Source organism: Triturus cristatus, chromosome 1_2, assembly GCF_964204655.1.
Source record: "Triturus cristatus chromosome 1_2, aTriCri1.1, whole genome shotgun sequence".
NCBI classification, from domain to species: Eukaryota; Metazoa; Chordata; class Amphibia; order Caudata; family Salamandridae; genus Triturus; species Triturus cristatus.
In genome coordinates, this window is record NC_140580.1 from 589,768,447 (window position 1) to 589,783,080 (window position 14,634).

General features: G+C 41.4%; 1 protein-coding gene across 15 annotated transcripts in view; it reads right to left on the bottom strand.

Moving 5' to 3' along the window:
- Window positions 1-14,634, bottom strand: part of STN1 (STN1 subunit of CST complex) — a 480,640-nt gene that overhangs the window by 422,204 nt on the left and 43,802 nt on the right. For 13 of the 15 annotated variants that reach the window (XM_085606821.1, XM_085606864.1, XM_085606874.1 and 10 more), the window contains exon 2: window positions 14,385-14,463. The exons of the other annotated variants lie outside the window; for them this stretch is intronic. The gene's annotated coding sequence lies outside the window, so the exon portion shown is untranslated. The remainder of the gene's footprint in view (window positions 1-14,384; window positions 14,464-14,634) is intronic. 15 annotated transcript variants of the gene reach the window in all.

Here is a 14,634-nt window from a genome sequence, read left to right on the forward strand (position 1 = left end):
TGGCCTCCCCTGCAAAGTACAATACAACAAACAACAGCGTACCGCTACACCGTTAGTACGTGCTCCAATGAAGTTATTTTTGTATGGATTCCGTGAGTGGAGGGCGACCTTGTTATATTCCCTCTCTTGCTCCTATTTTTTTGCTGATAAGATCCCTGCCAATCATTATTGCTCTGAGCCTTTGATCTGGGCCCCATACAGTAATCTGCTCTCTAGTGCCATTTTAGCAGGCTCAGATATTCCACCTACCAAGATAGGGGCAGAGATTGTCTTAATTTATTTTAAAAAAAGGGCGAGAGAGAGGAACCGGTCTATTATAGGCCAATCTCTCTACTTTACACGCTACAGAAAGTGTTGTGTAAACAACTTTAAGGTGGAGTGCATGACTGGATGGAAGATAATCAGATCCTGTTTCATCTTAAAGGGGGCTTTACAAAAAATTACAGTATGATGTACCAGGTCTTTCGCTTCGTCATGTTGTACTGGAAATATGTGACTCTCTTGCGGCAGCACTTGTACATGGCATTTATTCATTTAAGAGCCGCCTTCAATTGAATGCAGAGGTGTGAGCTGTGGTCAGTATTAAGGGCTGCCGATATGTGCCACTGTGCTAGTTAGCAATAACCCTAAACTTCACACTGACAACTATTCCAAGGTTCGAGGGGGGTGGGGGAAATGGTAAATTAGCACATTATATTGCTCTACAAAGAGGGGATAGTTAGGGTTGTGTACTTGCTGCAACTTTACTTACACTGTATATTAATGGAGTGATCAAATGCCTAAATGATTGAGTGAATGACTCTCCTAAATTAGATAGCCACTGAATCCTGATCTACTGCTCACTGACGATACACTACTGACCTCCCAAACTCCAATGGGATTGCAAATTTTGTTAGACCAGTTTGTCGATTTATGCAAGCATAGGGGATTGGAGATTAACAGAAGTAAAACCAAATACATGATATTCAAGCTGCACATATCATACAGAGGGAAGCTAAAATTGGAAAACACTGTTCTAGAAAGAGTGGATAACTCTTTTTATCTGGGTGTCAGAGTATCAGCAAATATGTCATGGTCCCAGTATATAATAAAAAGCACCTTAGTAATTCAGAACAGAGTGGCTGCTGTCTTAAAAACACACATGGCTGCCACATTAAGATCAGTGACTCCGGCTTTACAACTATTTAGACTTAAGGCTCTTGTCCCTGCAGTAGTAGAGCTGAGATGAAATGACAATATTGTGGCCATCAACGAGAACAATTTTGAAGAAAGTCTCCTTCAAATACCTGCCAGCTCTCCTTTGCTTCCTCTTTATCTTGATTTGCATTTAAAAAGAATACTTAATATAGCAAATGTGAGACCTCTAGTATACTGGTTAAGAATATGGCACACTGAAGAGCTACAATCATAGAGAGATGGGTGAATGGGGATTTTGAAATTGGATAAACACAAAGTAATACCAAGACTGAATTACATCGAAAATTGGCCTGATGTCCTAGGCTTATGCTCCTTTTGGATTGATCAAAGAAGTATCAATAGAGTTCATACACCCTTCTGAAAAATAAATGTTGCCTCTTTATGGAAGAGATATGGTTAGAAAGCTCTATTGGAGAAGCATTAACCTGATCAATTCTTAAATGTCACCTCCCCCTAATTTGAATCTTTAATGGATGATATAGTCCCACAATATGCTAAAACTCTATACATTATGTTTAGGTTGGGGATTCCACCACCCAGCAATTGTACACAAAAATGGCATATAGGAACCAACGATTTCGCCTACTGTCCAAAACAGAGGAGCATATTTTGTTCTTCTGCCCCAATTATTGGGAGACGAAGAGAAAATGGATTTGCTCAATGTGTCGGTCTCTGGGTGTGAGGCGCTATAAATCAGCAATATAGATATTTAAAGGCGGACACCCAAAGTTATATTGTCTTTGGAATAACTCTATTTGTGTATTTGGCCTGGTATCCGAACAAAAGGGCAATGAGCCGAAAAATGTGACTGTATGTTTGGAGTGTAGAATTCTTATATTGAAGTTTTGATGTTTTAAAAAAATTGTACATGATCATTTGTTTTTAAGGATCTTTAATTGTGACTATTTATTGTGCATTGCATATTTTATGAGGAGATTCACCGAAATAAACCATAAAGTAATTATACGTTCCCTTAAAAAAATCAGAATAATGTTTTGGTTACAATTGTACCAAGATATCTTATTCTGGAGGCAGAATCATTTGTGTGTATCTGCTTCCATTTTGTCATGGTTGTTTGTTTGTGGGTTAAACCTATACGTGAAGCTAGATGGAAAAAAAGTTATTGTCTTCTATTAACTTTGTGCAATAATTTCTCCCTAAAAAATGTAAAACTTACATTCTTTCAAACTAATTTTGTACCATCATCTGCGTTACAGACTCAATAAAAGTTGCGCTTTTTGTGGTGCCTCCTACTGGACTTCGACGAAGAGGACTTCGATTCACCGGAGCGGTGCTCGGACCTTCCTTTCTAACGAGACCTGGACCGGCATCGAGACTGACGAGGCAACCTCTGCTGTGCTGGGTGACGGGCCACAAGAAGCTTTAGGGACAGCTCCCTCAAAGCCTTCGGTGCCATGGCCCGGCAGTCGGAGTACTACTTGGAGTCATGGTCGCACTCCAGGGACCAAAGACAAATTAATTAAATTAAATGGGGGTCTGTGACCGACATGGTGCAGTGACTGGCGCCACACGGCCGGAACCCCGAAGTCTTCTTACTCTACATGACTCCTAAACACATCAACGAAGTTGACAAAAAGTCGAAAAAAGTCTGTCAAAAAACGACAGGAGTTAACGCTCTTCAACGGATCGGCGCTGGCTGGAGCGGAAAGAAAAGAAATGATGTCAGTGTGCTGGAGTGGCAGTTATATTGACAATACGGACGTGGAGTCGACCAAAGCCACCTACCGCCGCGCACGGATACTGCTAAGAGAAATCTTCCTGATCCTGCCTGAAACCTAGAAGTTCAAAGGTAAGGAATCTGCAGCTAGATGTCTCTATCAGATTAGCTGTCTAGGTGGTTCCTGAACACCTAGTTGTTTACTCTGTGAAGACTTAGCCTTAGAGTTTACAAGTTTTAGATGGCAGACTGTTCAAAACTGAACATGATCCATGAGTCAGCCACACAGTTGTAGCAAATAAGCCCATGTGAATGGAAGAAGAGAACAGAATGTGGCTTACACGGATTTTAAAACAGGGAAATGATGGAGCCATGAGCGACACAGAATGTTACAAGCTAGGATGAAGATAGACAAGAGGACAGAGAGATAATCTGAAAAAAGTAAGATAATCCAGCCCATTGATTTGTCCTGACTGCCAATTATAGAGGTGATTTAGAAGGGTCCAATAGTGGACCTTGTCAAAAGTGGCAGACTGATCCAAATGGATGGCATTTCAGCCGTCAATTATGACATATCATCACAAGTAATTTGGTGGGAAAAAAACTTCAACCCTCAGAAAGGTCAAAAATTAAGCAGGGAGCCGACCAGAATGTTGATGGATTTAATGTCATCAGGCTGTGTAGTTTCAATGGGTTTTTGAGGAGAAAATGGGAATTGGTTTGTAGCTCTTCGTGCTACTTTTACCAAGTATAGATGTACAATAAGGATTTGTGCATGAAGCCTCCAGGTACGGGTGCAATATCAGCATTGAAGGAGTCAATGTTAATCATCCTGCTGTCAGTGGATGATTTTGTGGGATATAGTATTTTATTAAAGAGGGTAGGAGGTCAGGAGTCACCTGGAGACCCATACCTCCCAGAATGCACAGGAGAGTGAGGTAAAGGTTGTAAGACTGGCACCTGTAGATTATGGCATTCTCTATTAAACAAATCACGTTCCTGAACTCTGTGATTATTATAAATGGCTTCTGGATTTTTCTGGGAAATGATTAGCCCCGAGTACATTACACAAACTTAATTTGCTTGGTCATCAAATAGTTCATAATGATAACTGGGTCGTCTGAAGCTCATGTTAAATGCATGCTGCATTAAATGCATGTAGTATTCTGTATGAACAGTAATTAGCAGTATTTGAAAACTAATTCATTAAAAAGAAAATACTTAACCCTCAAAGCAGCACAATTATGAACACGCTTGTATGTGCAGTTTTCTATATAGCATAAACCTAGCCAGGGAGGGCATCACTGGGAGCGATTGAGAGGTCCTTACATTTCATAATTACATTTTTAGGCACAGTAAGTTGAATTGGTTTGTTCAGAGTTGGATGGTTTTCTCTCAAGTGCTTAAACTGGGAATAGCATTTCTTGAACAAACGAAAAAGAGCTATACGTCTTCTATGCAGTTTATTTGCAGCGAGGAAGAATTTTCTCTGAAGAATCCTACCTATTGAGTGTAAGCTGCTGTATGGAAAGAATAAATATCACAAAATGTACTGTGCTGTCTACGCCCATGCATAAGCCCCAAGAGATGTGACAAACAAAACAAGCCAACTGAGATTTAAGCGGAAGGACCCTTACATCTTATACAAATGCACTACTAATGCAGTCTAAAATAATACTTATATGGAATATTTAGGGATTTTAGTTCAAATGCTTTCTTGGAAATATCTCTGTAATTTCCGAATAGAAAGCAGCATGATACAATTGTACACTGGTTTATTCTACAGTGGATGAGAACAAAGGCACCACTCAAACCCTAAATACACGAATAAACAGGCTAAATAGTATCAGTCACTTCTATCCGATTTATTTGTTGCACTCCTCTCAGCAACACTGGTCTGCACAGGAGCACAATGCAGCTCTGTGAACCTTGTCAATCACTTAGTTGTCATACTTGATTCACTCTAACACAGTCTCTGCCAGGAACTTCCCTTCAAGCCCCTGACCCTGACTGAAGGACAGGAGGCTAATGCAGCACACAGAGTTAGCATACCATTCCTATAGTTTCCAGTAAAGTAAGCCTTGTTTGCTAAAGTGCGCATGGAGACTTAGATATAATACCGCTACTCTTCTTTTCCTTCTTGCTTGCCTAGGGCGTTTTCTTTCCTCGTGTTCTCAAGGTTTTTGAGACCCATCAAAAGTGGTGTCTGCTTAGTTATGAATAGTCGCATATTCCAGTATCATGACCAAGATCTCCCCAATGAGTAGAGTCAAGCTTCCTGAAGTACTCTTTGAATGTTCAACTCATATTACATGAGGCAACCTGATTTTCTTTCCAACAGGAATACAATCTCTTCCTTCTTTAGATCAGTGATTTCATTTATTACCTATTCGTAGATCCTCATTGAATTTAGACCCCTCTGCTTGAAACAGCCCTCTCTTTAGACGTTAGGATGTACTATTGAGAGTCCCACCTGAAAGTCATCAAAGATTGGCTCAGTGGAGGATGGGGAGACCCCGGTTATATCACTGAGCTCACACTAATGGAGCTAGATAACATCATGCACATACTTTGCGGGGGCTCAAATCCCACACCCTGCCGGCCCCAACTAGAGTGGTCCTCATAATATGGAAATAAGTAAATCGGCTACTGGGGTGGAAGGAGAGAATCAACCAGCTTACTCTGTTCTGGAGGTGCACTCGACTCTACCACACAGCTCAATTGGAGGGGTTTGCCAAATGAGATAGGACTGGTATGTCCCAACTGGGAGACATCTGGGTGGGCTCGGCCATAAGGTTGTTTCAGGAGCTACAGGATCAATTTTCGCTGGCCAACACACAATTTCACAAACACCTTCAGCTGTGCCATGCCCTGGCAGTGCACAAACCGGAGTTTCAGGACATCCGTGAGCTCAGCCCCTTGGAGGCTAAGCTCCTTATGGGTCATCTGGGGAAGGCTTCTCACAAATATATAAGACAGTGATCCACAATGCCCCTGATATGGCTGTTAAGATCACATGGGAAACCTGGGTGGAACCCTTGGAGGAGGCAGATTGGAAGGATACCCAAATGATACCAAGGGCTTTGGCCATTTCGGCAAGACTCTGACTGATACAGCTAAGCTACCTACACACCACATACTAGATGCCGCTTCGGCTTCAGGTGGTCCCAGACTCAAATTGTTTTTGATGTGGGGACCTAGGTGCTATCATATGGTGTGGTCCAGGCCACGTATCACCACTTACTTGCAGGGTAATTCTGTGTACCATGGACAGTTCCTGTCCAAGGTACACATAATTACCCTGGAACTGACTCCTAGGATTGCTTTGTTGGGTATTCTAGAAAAGGTGAGCAATTCCAGGAAACTGACTCCTAGGATTGCTTTGTTGGGTATTCTAGAAAAGGTGAGCAATTCCAGGGCAGAATGGACACTCACTGAACTGACCACGCTTTTGGCCAAGAGGGACACTGCACGCTGCAGGAAACATGCCCAATCCTCAACGTTAAAGGCCTAGCGACAAGCGATGGACCCGGTGAGCCAGCTAGGAGAGTCGAATTTCAGACCATGGGGATGCCCCCAGTAACATCAGAATATTTGGGGCACTTGGTGGGAGCATTCAGCTCTGGCTGAGGTGAGTGGTGCAGTGTAGGAGCTGGGTTGGAATAGGCTATGAGCGGGAATCTGGGTTATAGGGTGAGGGAGTAGGGTGTTTTTTTTTAAATAGAGAATTTGTGGGTGAATTAAAACTCCCACAAAGGAATCCGTTCCACAGGAAGTTTTAATCATAGATCCCTTGGGTAGGGTTAAAAACAGTGATGGTGGTAATGGTCTCTCACATCCTACTGTAAGATCAACATGTTTCAGCCAAATATGCGTACTCTTTGAGTCACAGTGGCTTTCTTCAGGACCAAGTTGCCATGAAGACACTAGTCTTCATGGCTAAGGCATGCGTAAATGAAGTAGTTCGCAACTTATCATTTTCACCAACTTTCTTGTTAATTCTAGAGTGAATATAATGAAAAAGACATTATGCAGACAATTATGGTAGCTCATAACGCTGAAGAAATTAGTGGAACGCCAGCGCTGCACACGTGTGCCATGCAAATGTGCTCCTCGAGCTTGAACACAGTTCTACGCACTATTGCAAACTCACTATTGCCCCCCCCCCCCCCCAACAAAAGAAACGGCTCCACTGTAATCAGGCATCGTAGCACAACTGAGGTGCATTAGGAGTCTTGGGTGGTAAGCCAATAATGAAACATGCCACCAACTAGGTTGGTGGGTGAGGGTTCTGCTAATAAAAATCCTAATGGTTTTTCTGGATACATGAGTGAAAGGCATTTGTGACGGCATAGTAGTATGGTAGCGAGCTCACTTTCATTTGTTTGTGAAATTCACAAATGGTCATTTTCATCAAGTGGGAAGTAACTGTCCTGTCCTGTACCTCTGGCGGGGCTAATCATGACACTTGCCTATTGGATCGACCCAATGGCCATGCACTCGGATGAAAAGAGAAGTGGATGAATAGCATAGCATATGATAAATGTGTAGCCATCTGCCACTTACCTACCTCACTGAGAAAACTCTCTCTTCAAGGTATGTGGTCAAGGCTTATTAAAAACCGGGTGCTCAACCCATATCTGCCTGTTAAGAGTAGTAAGAACTAGATTTGCGTTAATGCACAGCAAAGATAGAGCACATTTTGGGAGAACGTCCTTCTGCATTGGGTGTGATTTTGGGCAGAGTACAAATATAAAAAGTACTGAAAATGACAGAAATGTAAACCGTGCCAGTAGCATATAAAATTACATTAAAAAATGTATGAATATTTTACAAACCCATCACATAAACAGCGCTGGTACAAACTTCTCAAATTATATCTACCACGTCAAATTTTGAAGGCGATGCGGACTAGCCACATGGACCCTGGCTACGGAACCCAGTGAGACATGAAAGTATACCAAAAGAAATAAATTAGTACAAACATCAAGACACAAAACAACAGTTTGCGTCTGAGGTCTCTGAAAAGTAAGGTTCTGTTGCCTGAACAACAATAGTGAGATGGCAATGTATGCCCCAGAAAAAGCACGGATATTGTATTGCTCTGTATAAACATTTCGCTCTGACGTTGTGTACCCATGCCATCAAAAAACCGATGAAGAGAATGAGGCTGACAAAAAATGCAGAAATTAACCAATGATTAACGTAATGTTTTTGATTATTGATGACGCGATATGTGCCTCAGATGCAAGTTGCCTAATATGCCACATGTCCTTGGTGTACACCATGAGCACACATTTCATAGGAAAAGGCAAATGTTCTACCCCAGGAGGCTCATCACTAGAGTGCAAAGTCATGTGTCTTTTCAGTAAGGAAACTACGCCAAATAGCAGCATTTTGGAGGACCTTGCCCTGTACCCAAATGCGATAACATTATCAGGGTGCAGTTACGTAAGCATTAGTATGGAGGGCTGGGTTACAAACAAATCTAGGAGATTACCCAATAATCTACGAACCTGTTAGGAGACCCTGTTAGCAATCTAATCTAGGTGTCTAGGATGGTCAGGAATCCTCCTTGGCATGTTCTATGAAGTTCTGGAGGATTGCATCCCAGTAAATCGACAAGAGGCACTTTCACACGTTCAGCTTTTTGTTCCTGTGGAGAGCAGAGCTCTCTGCCTGCATCCACCAGATCCCCTCCAGTCTCCAATTTGTGACCAGAGGAGGCTCAAGTGACTTCCACTTCATCGCCACTGCCAGTTTAGCCAAAAGTAAAGCCAGATCAATGAGTCTAGTAATTTATTTAGTTCTGGGAGGGATATAGGCTTAGGAGATAGTGTTGTCAGTGGAAACCTCTGGGCGATTTGTGGATTCTGTGATGTCAGAGAGTAATGTTTTCCAGGTCTCTAGTGCCCTACAGGTCCAAAACAACTGAAGCATATCAACCAATGCCGACTGACATCGAGGGTATGTTTCTACCACGGTCAGTTAAATAAGGTGTAGGAGTTGTGTCATCTTAAAGTTAAACTTGCCCTCGCAATGCGTGACTGAATCATGACTATCAGAGTGCGCTAAACAGGAACCAGACGCAAGAAAAGTATCTCAGAATAGTGACTCACTATAGACTTATTGTAAACACTTCAGTTTCTTAATCGATGGATACCCAACCCATCCACTTGTTGAACATATTCAAAACAAAATAAATCTATAAATCAAATTAAATGTAATTGCAAAAACTAACAAAAACAAAGGGGTACTTAATACATTTATTTTCATGAAAGGAATTCTGGTAACCCAACTGAAAAGAGCTCCAGCAGTGATAACACAGTGCAGAAAAAGTTAACGTGAATATAAATAAAAAGATACATGACTTGCATTTTAAAATGGGGAAGGGCGGGGGTGGGTCAATAGAGTCTATTTATCTATCGTCTGTTGTCAACAGTGTTTTACTTTGAGGTCATTATCAGGATGAGGGGTGTTAGTCGAGCAAAGATTAAGGGTCAAAGTGGTGGGTAGGAGAGATTGAGTATTAACCAAAGGTGAAATCAATTTGGTCAGTGTTCACTTCACAAAATCTTGTAGTCAGATTATAACAGGACCAAACGTTCTTGTCCGAGGTGCAGTAAATCTAAAACATGGGGGCGTAACTACCCAAAGGTGATGCCAACCCTTAAGGGTCAAATTTAAGGCAACAGAATAAATCAAAGAACGGTGACGAAGGAATTATGTATGTGCATTCTGTAAGAATCAGTGCTGTTATAATCTGACTGTACAAGATGTTCTGAAGTGAACTGTGGTCCACTAAAATCCTTTGTCCTGATGATGACCTCATACTATCCTAGAGGTCGAAATGTCATTGACGACAGATGATAGGTAGACTCAACTCACCCCGCCCCCTCAGTTAAATACCTCCTGGAGTCGAGTCATACATCCTTTTATGTATATGTACTTGTTGCTTGTTCATTATTTCTGTCCCGCAGTGATTGAGCACTTTGTAATAGATGTTTTGTGATACTTAGTAGAGGACTGAAGCTCAATTTTTATTAACTAGGTGCTATTCAGCTACGATACTCTCAAGACAACCATGTTGACTAAAACAGTGACATTTGTTGGTTATCCATAAGAAAAGACTTTGTAGGCGCGGGAATCATCGCCATTGCCCCAGGGATTGGAAGTGTATGCACTTAAATGCAATGGAACTGATGGATCCTCCCAAAATGTTGTTCTGTGTTTGTATCTCATACAACTGATTTGGCTGAGCTGACACATGCACAACACACAAGAGGACTAACATCCTGAAAACATGCGCGTTTGAACTCCGCCTCTGTAAAATAACCGAACAATGGTTTCACTTTAGGCACAGGCCAAACTTAACTTTGCTGCCTAATTTGTAAACTAACTAGTTCACAGGAGACAACAATTTACTGTAAACTCAACTAGTGTTAAATAACAGGAGGCATCGAAAATAAAAAGTATAACTTCACAAGACCTAAATTGTGCATTTACAAAATATGAAAATAACACTTGAACAAACGTGTTGCTGTAATATCTCCCATGTATTGTCCATTTTTAGACAATACATTAAGAGTTCATGCAGCGGAGTGGGTATTCTGAAAGCCGCTCTGTGATCGGGTTGGTAGGTCGCCAAAGACGTACATCAGACTGTGTGTGTTCATCAGCAGCTGCACAAAATGAACCTTGGCTAAACTGAACAATGCCAAAGAAAACAATATGTGTCGATGCCCGTTATAGCCGTCATATTCAGTGTCCTTTACCAATGCCCAATGGGTCCATTATACTTGCTTTGCCATGCAACATTGTTCACAGTGTGGAAGAGATAAACCTGCAAGGCCAGCACAGGCTTCCAAAAAAGGCAATGCAGTGTTAAAAGAGAAAATGCATAACATTTTATCAATTCGTCCTAATGTTGTGAGTCGCATTACAAGGGCACTGTATTCATTTAGACAGTAATTCCATCTGCACGCTGACAACGCACAAAGTGAAGCTTAGATTTCACTGCACAAAGGAAGGAAAACTAAAGAGAAATCCCCGCTGAAAAAGGGGTTTAAATTCACTAAATTATATAACTTTGTCACAAACTGTGATAATTAACCTTTTTCGAGCAAATGGCTTAAGATAGTTAGTGGTGCAGACAATTTCAAAGTTACACTTTTAAATAAAACAATGCCACTATAAAAACACATCTGAACCCTAGATTTCAAGAGTCCAAATTGCCTAAGAATGTTTAGGAACTGTTGTTTGTTTCCCCTGAGCACTCTTCATAAATGTGTTTGCCTAAAATCCAACGCTCCGAAAGTAGTCTGTCATGTTCTGCATACATACACTTATTAGGTCTGGCAGTACCCAAGACCTTTCATTTAACTAAAAAAAAAAAGGGGGGGTGTTCCAAGTTATCATAGAAAGTGCATTTTTTGGTTAGCTAAGAACTTTAGTGGCGTTTGATGAATCTTCACAAAACTTCCCCCCCAAAAACCATCCACCTCAACACATGCCTGGAAAGTTTTGGGGTGATCCGACAAGTGGGGGGCCAAAAAACAGGGGGTTTCGAAATGCAACACCCCCATGCAATTTTCTGTAGGAATATTGAACAGCGATACTGCGGAAACGGCTGAACGGAATTACACCAAATTTGGCAGAAATGAAGATGTTGGTCCAGAAAAAGTGCTTTTTTTGATCTTGTGTTAATCCATTCACAAGTTTTAAAGAAATTAAGGTTAAAAAACTTAGGACAACAACACTGTGCATGGCGGGAGTGGAAGTTATATTTATTCTAACTATCTATAACTGTTGAATTTCAGTGTTTATGTTAGTTTCAAATGTTAAGTTTAAACTGATATTTTCACCCAACTATAACGGCACTTTAACATTTGTTTTTTTAGTGAATTCAGAGGTTTTTTTTAATGCAAAGTAATATTTTATTACCACACCTAACTAGAACGTCACTGCCCACTAAAGCATATAGCGTAGGTCAGGGGTTAACATACTTCACCCATTGGCTAACTTCACTGGGTGATGGAATTCTGCTCCTTCACAAGCAAAACATCTGCACCCAAAGTAGGTCTCTGCAGTGCAATGGCAACATATGCCGTCTGAGACCATGAAAAACATTTTTGCTTTTAGCCATTTCATATTGGTAAGGGCCCCACAGCTACTGCATCAATATGTTTCAGAGAAAGCACAAGAAACCAAAACAAGAGTTCAAAAAACCAAAAGCCTGGCAGGCTACTCCAGACCTACTGAATTGCCAATGCTTATTTTATTTGATAAGGATGGTACCAATAATCCTGAGCAAGGAAACATTGCCGCACCTGTCTTAGTCCTTTTCAAGTGCTGACTGTCCTCTGTAATATGTCTACTGGACAAAAGAGAGAAGGCAAGACCCGCATGCAAAGACTGCTAGGACCTACTACCAGTTTAAAAACAAATGAAATAAAAAATAATATCATATAGAAATTATTTTCATGTGCGAGCAGTAATGAAAGACACAGTCACTATAGTCTGCTGGGTAAAAACAGAAACGCACAGCCAGAAAGCCTTCACCAGTTTCCAAATTGAACTCAGACTTAATTTTAATTGGTTGCTCTTTGTTCGATAACAGAACACACACAAAATGTCCATCATTCACCAGGTTGATAGTGTTTCACTATATTCACCACGTCCAGCGCATCGAAGCATTTGGTCTTGTCTTTTTTTAAATATTTTTATTTAGAATTTTAACTGACACGATCAATACAGTCATACACAGAAAGTGTATGTACAACCAACAGCATATCATCAATTTCAACATTATTAGTTGTTCGTAATTTCCATATCTTAGTGACAGAAACTATGGTGCAATCTCCCCAATTGATTCATGCCACTAATATGTCCTGCTCAAAGATCCCTCTTAGCCAACAGCAAGTACACATTCTTTACCCAAGTAGGATGTCTGGCAGATATAATAATAATAATGCGTGAAAGGCATTAATATGCATAATGTCTATTAAGGATGAGGGAGGGGGGTATCATGAAACATAAGACTCATAATACTGGCTTCCCAGGAATTGATCTTCTGGTTCAAAAGAGGTTGCCACCACCTCAATCTACTGCTCCACTAGTGGTTTTGTCCTCACACCTTGGCAAAACCCCCTGCTGTAGGCGGCCCATCTGTTGAACGCCAGCGCATTACAAGGTCTCTGCAAGCGCATTTTCTGATTTATTAGCTCAACAGGCAGGTTTCCACCATAAGCAATGCCCACTTTTTTATGCGCGTTCCTTATCACCTATGCACTTTGCCCAGAATGGGACCTGTACTGGGCAATCCCAAACAGTGTAAACAAAGTCCACATCCATAAGGCTACATCGAGGACAGCTCATGGTGTCTACAGGCATCATCACATGCAATCTGTAGGGAGTGAGATATGTGTTATGCAAATAATGAAATGTGTGCATAACACAATGGGTATTCCTTTAAAATGGGTCTACCTGTTCAATTGCTTCGTCCCACCTAGTCTGTGAAGTCAGATTATCAGACACCATCTTAAAAGTGGTTTTGTAGAGCCAGGAAACCAACTTACACACATTACCAAACACCAGCCAAACCTGCAAGAGCTTGTGGGACTGCGGATCTAGGGAACAGTTGCCCCATGATTGTTGCAAAGATTGCACCACTGCGCCATACAACAGAAACTGAGCCCCTGAGAGACCATCTTCCTCGATCATTGCAGTTAGGCTTCGGAGAGCCCCCTAAGAGCAACAGTCATCCATGGTCTCTATACCAACTGTCCGGCACCCTTGCAGTCATCTCGCTGGGAGGAAACCCACTCTTGGCTTTTGTAGTCCTGTCAATGGCACTACTGTGTTTTTCTGGTCACCACTTCCAAGCAGCAAACTCCTATGGTGAGGAGTTTAGATGATCATGTAAGTTTCAGGTTTACCCCCAGCAACATTGCCACCAGTGCTCCCTCCCGCTTCGATACCCCCAGCTCTCTGATCTCCCTCAGGTTTGCACCCATCGCGTTAGCCATTGTAATGCCGTTGTGTGTCTTTTAACAGTGGCAATCGAGTGCCAATAGCTTTCTGTCCAATGAGTGCCCTTGAACATTGCCTCTACGGACCTATTGTTTCTTTGGTTGACTCACTGTCTTCGTTTTGGTTGATGCCCAAAGGGTCTCGTGTTCTTGCGGACAGGTTTCTTATACCAAACAACTGCACCAACTCTACGACATGCCTCCTTTGGCATAGCTAAGCACAAAGATTTCACCTCGGACAAAAGGGCATGGAAACACGCAAATTGTAGGTAGTAACACTTATGAACATTAGTTGGAGTAATCTGTAGAAGAGGGAATTCTGAAACATGGATTATTAATGATGCCCTGTTGTGGCAAACCAATGACATATCACTTAAGAATGGCTACACCTTCAGTCGAAATCCAGTTACAGATATTTGAAAAACTGGCATAGAGTGATACCGCAACAACCCCAGAGCAAAATAAGGCAACATACTCACATTCACATGAAACGGGCACACCTGCTGCTACATCCATACATCGTGAAAATGTTCTTCAGGCAACAGATTAAACCGTATTCTGTAAAAATATATCAGAATAAAAATAAAACACACATCACAACGGAACAAGTTCAGAGATGCATCATAGGATATTCACAAAAAAAAATCTTAGGTGCTAATAACATATGAGACAAGTAAAAAGAAAAAAATAGAGTTGGCGCAACCTGAAAGTAAACAGAAATTCTTCCCA